The sequence below is a fragment of the Frankliniella occidentalis genome, unplaced genomic scaffold (assembly GCF_000697945.3).
Source record: "Frankliniella occidentalis isolate FOCC.00 unplaced genomic scaffold, Focc_3.1 Scaffold143, whole genome shotgun sequence".
NCBI lineage: Eukaryota > Metazoa > Arthropoda > Insecta > Thysanoptera > Thripidae > Frankliniella > Frankliniella occidentalis.
In genome coordinates this window covers 679,459-684,542 of record NW_026267270.1, presented here as the reverse complement: position 1 = coordinate 684,542, position 5,084 = coordinate 679,459, and the positions used below count along the sequence as shown (strand labels likewise).

Below are 5,084 nucleotides of genomic sequence, written 5' to 3'. Positions count from 1 at the left end.
ACAAGCCGTTGAATTTTTGCTCTCAGGGGAAGGAAAGGGAAGCCACGGGCAGACAACCAAAACTGGTTCACTAAGAGGTGAGAACTAATGTTCTAACATATAAGTCAAGGGTACTATAAAATATTATTAAACATTAGCAGCTGTTCAGGACTGTCTTTTTAATTATAGAATTATTCTGGAGATGACTCAAGAGCTAGTGAGAAACAAAAAGGGCAAATCCCCATGGTCCTTACAGAGCCAGGTCAGCAGTTATAAACTAAGCATAAGAAAGTGTACTAGGTAATTATACAGATAGTTATAGATAACATGTAAATCAAATTTTAAATGGTTTCATACTGTCACTTTTGTTTGCAGATGAAGTCAATCAACAGTCCTCAAACATAACTACTAAAATTTGAAGGCTTTTCACCTATGGATCAACATGGTTCTTATCTTCAACATAGTTTACTTATCAATTTATAAGAGTGGTTAGCCTTAGATACAAATACAAATGTATTTGTATCTAAGGCTAACCACTCTTATAAATTGATAAGTAAACTACTCATACTCATTATACTCAATGGTACAATAATTTTAAATGATAGAGTTCATCCCTTCATTATTACCATGTTCAGTCACATTCTCTAAAAGGCAAGTAAAGAAACTTGGCTCACAGTTTTATTTAGCTGATAGTTGATGCAGCTTCATCCGATGCAACAAGCTATTAATTAAGCTTAATTCCTTTCATAACTTTTAACAAATTTTATGGTTACAAATCAGTTACATAACCAGGCAACAGTGAGCACTTGTGCAATAACAAGAATTAGACTGAATAGGAAAACTAACAATTAACAAAATGTCTGACCTAATGTTTATGGGTAATATGCAAGAGACAGTCAATTATTTGCTAATATAGAATATCGACAAGGGATCATAGCTCTAATAGAACATGTATTATCTTGAATCCGGTAAACCGTTGTCTATGTTAAATTTGGTCAAGATTTATCCTTGACTTATTTCTATTGACAGCATCCGTTTGAGACGGTCCATTCTGAAAAGAAGAAAAGCAAAGAAACTTAAATTAGCAGTCCCAACGCAGTCTGGAATCAGAGATAGTTAAATCTGTTAGCTTACCTGCTTTACTGTTGTGTGCGGCACCAGTTGGCGTCATCATCTTTTGGACCCATTATCTCTCAAGTGCCAACATCAGTTGGATAAGAAATTAGCCTCGATCTCCATTAAGCACTGACCGGAAACAAACCGAGTGGGGAGGGGAGGTAAATTAGATTAATGTTAAAATTGTTCATTAAAAAAAAACAAAAAAACAAGGAGAACAACTTACCAAGTAAATTGGAGCTTCTGAATCACCACCCAAGTCCAGTCACAGCACCCTGGCTTACTTAGTGAAGTTAAACCTTACTCTTGTGGAACAACCGCACCTGAAGCATAGGAAAATAAAAATTGATTATCATAACAATGTTAGAATTTGACAACTTTTCTATAAAATTAAACGTTATTTTAAACTTTGACGGCATTAGAAGCAAAATGGAAGCACAGACAGTTGCAATCAAGTTAACGGGACCGTGAAAGTACGAAAACAGCAAAAGATGATGGGAAACATGAGGTGAATGCGTGCCCTTTAACAATGCGACGGAAACTTTCAGAAACCAAAAAATGACAAGTGGGAAAAGGGAGAGAAGCAGGTCATAATCTTATGAGCAAAAGCATACGAGAAGAACATCAGAAGAAGAAATTCGCACCAAAAGGAAAAGAAGACGACGGCGCAAACCATGGGATGTTGTGTTTTCGTCACGAGCAGCAGACGACTAACAATCGACGATCGGAATCGGATTTTCTTCTTGTTTCTCTGCGAATAACCATCTGCGAAGGACAGGCAGTCGAGTCATAACAGAAACAAATGTACAAATGTTTTAGTTTTAGTGTAAAAATGGCGACCGCGCATTGGATCGGGAGTGACTTTGTGTATAGTAAAGTGCAGAATTACAGTGATTTCGATGAGCTGCGGACAATGACAGTCGACTCTTGTCGATGTTGGTTTAAATCTATGATCAGTGAAGTACCAAAGACGAAACGTACTATGTGCATCGCAATGAATTACACCATGCGAGAAGGCAGCTGCCTCGGCCTCAGCCGAGGTGTAACCCATCCCCATCCTAGCCAGCAGCAGGAACACCACAGTGTCCTTTCATTTGTATCCAAGGAAAAGGGAATACTGGTGATGAGATACCTAATCAAAAGTGAGTACATGCTGCAAATGCCTTCTCAGGCTTGTCAGATCAGAGATTGTTGTTGCAGTAATGGACACTTGTTTTGATTTGGCTAAATAACAAACTCTGTTATGAGAATTGCACAAAAGTGGTATGAAAATTTATGACAGGCTTGCATGGTGGATGAATCCTATAAACTTTTATGAGAAATGTCAATTTTAAAAATATTGTGCGTATACTACGCACAAAATAACAGGTACATCTTTTCATTTGAATTGTGCGTAAGCTACGTACTATTTTTCAAGTAGACCATTTCATTTGTCGCTGTGCACCAAAAAAATTGACAAATTTAGAATTGTACGTAAGCTACAGGCTTTTTAATACGTAGTTACGCATGTTGATATACTTACATAGACTACGTATAAAATCTTACGCAGTTACGTAAAAAATTCTACATAGCCCCTCAGTGTGCAGTAGGCGGCGCAGGGAGCCGCGAACAGAAGGCACCACGCAGGAGCCGGTGCAGGGGGCGCCGCGCCGTGCATTCAGCTTTGGGAGTGCACTCCATGGGCCTGGAGCCCACGGCGCACAGCTCTCTCAAACCCATACTATTTCACCCAGCACAAGGTGTATGGAGACCCGGATTACCTCGGGCCTCGGGGCGTGCTGCGAGAGCACTGTGAGAGCTGACGAATTTGAACGCCTCCCCAGTGACTTCGTGTTCACGGGAAGAGGTTGTGCGGTTGGGTCGGCACCTCGGACCGTGCGCCAACACTTGATGTCACTGGAAAGAGTGAGGGGGGGGGGGTGTCGTCAAGGGCATGTTGGCGTCGACGACATCGCGGGCAACGATGGGCAGTGGCCTTCAGCACTCGTCGGGAGAGAGGAGGGAGGGGGGGGAGGAGGGCTCTCACAGGACTTTGCTCAGTAAACGCCTCCTCTCGCGAGTGAGGGACGTCGCCGTCAACGGCATGACGGGCTGCTTGCGCAGGCAGGAGCACCGCGCCTCGCGGGCGCCTCAAAGGTGTCTGCTCGGCGCCTCGCGCGCCCGCGCCTCCTCGCACGAGTGAGGGACGTCGCCGTCAACGACATGACGGGCTGTTTGCCCCGCGGGCGCCTCAAAGGTGTCCGTCTCCTGCCTCTTCTCTCTGCCCTTCCCCTCCCTCTGCTCTCTCCCCCCTTCGCCTCTCTCTGCTGTCTCCCCTCCCCTCCCTTCCCCTCCCTCTACTCTCTCTGCTCTCTGCTCTTTCCCCTCTCCCCTCTCCGCCCTTCACCTCCCTCTGCTCTCTTCCCTTCGCATCGGTCTCTTCTCGCCGCCCCTTTCCTCTTTCTCTCTTCTATGATAAAGCTGAACATATTTACCGTGAATTAATTTTCTTAATTTTTTCAGTTACAGAGATGTGCGATGCCAGACGACCTTGAAAGAGATGAACTCGAGCATGAGGCGCGCAGTTGTGGCTAGCCGCCCAGTTGACAACCCAACAAGTGTTGAAGAGGCTCTCCACATTATTCGCTCGGAGGCTGGAAAGAGGTAAAACTTCTAGGGAAGTTCAAGTTTTCGGTGTAGGCAGACCCGTGCGTACTGGCACACTGAAACACTCGTTCTGTGGGTGTATAACGTGTACTTCGACTGTTCTCTTAGCGTTCGCGGGGTGAAATTTGGCTTGCGGCTGTACTCCTGTTATTCATGAACGTACTCCGACGTAACTCTTGTTGAACTATCAGTCTGAAAAGTTTTGTCCGCAGCTGCCAATAACGAAGTTCTGAAGTTGCCTCGCACGGGGCCCCAGTCTGTGTGCCTTGCCGGCGGTCGGCCTGTCCACCTCGGGTTTTCAACAACTCATTTAAACGTAGGGCCCCGTGCGTTAACATTATGCACGGGGTAGCTGAGCGAAGTGCATTAAAACTAGCTATATGTACTAGAGTGGGGCGTAGGAAAAGGATTTTGGAAATTGAAAACGCAATAGTGCGGAAAAGTTGCCCTGACCGGTGACAAATTCAACGCATTTTAACTTTTTGAGATCGGATAATATTTTCCGATCCCGCAGAGCGTTCAAAGTTTTGCATGGTTCTCTTATGGGGAAAGGGCTCAAAAAGTGAAATTTCTGATTTTTGGCTTTCCAGCGAACGTTTTTCGAAAACGAATCTCAGAAATGCAATCTACGCAAAAAAAAGCGTCTAGTGATGTGCCACACTTGAAATTTGAGTGAAGCGTTCGGAGTCATTCAGGTGCCACTTTAACTTAAAACTTACACAAAAATGGCTTTGCTGGCCTAAATTTGCACTTACGACCGACTAAACCCTTCAGTCAAATTTCAAGTGTGGCACATCGGTAAACGTGTTTTTTCGCGTAGACTGCATTTCTGAGATTAGTTTTCGAAAAATGTTTGCCGGAAAGCCAAAAATCAGAAATTTCACTTTTTGAGCCCTTTCCCCATAAGAGAACCATGCAAAACTTTGAACGCTCTGCGGGATCGGAAAATATTATCCGATCTCAAAAAGTTAAAATGCGTTGAATTTGTCACCGGTCAGGGCAACTTTTCCGCACTATTGCGTTTTCAATTTCCAAAATCCTTTTCCTACGCCCCACTCTAATATGTACGCCAGACCACGTCTCGCGTAACAGGCTTCGCGATATCTCACGAAACACTGTTACGCTGCGATGCGCCTGGCGAACATATAGCTAGGCCTGCGGCGCTGAGACCCGAGACGAGTTAAGGAGAGGGTGCAGGGAAACAGGGTCTTCCGGGCCCAAAATTGGATTTACTTTATTTTCGTCCAAAAAGACCCTCCAGCGCCCAAACGGTTGGAGATAGAGCAAAACGGACGAAATTTTCACCCTGAGGATTTTACTTTCACGAGTTACCCTGTAGAAGA

The 5,084-nt window shown here is 44.3% G+C and overlaps 1 long non-coding RNA gene across 1 annotated transcript; it reads right to left on the bottom strand.

Annotated features, from left to right (window-relative positions):
- Nucleotides 1–548: 548 nt before the first annotated feature.
- On the bottom strand, nucleotides 549–1,419 carry LOC127750158 (uncharacterized). Its single transcript, XR_008011540.1, has 3 exons — nucleotides 1,322–1,419; nucleotides 1,114–1,224; nucleotides 549–1,030 (listed from the first exon to the last, which is right to left on the bottom strand). It is a non-coding gene; the product is annotated as an uncharacterized LOC127750158 (long non-coding RNA).
- Between the last annotated feature and the right edge of the window lie 3,665 nt (nucleotides 1,420–5,084).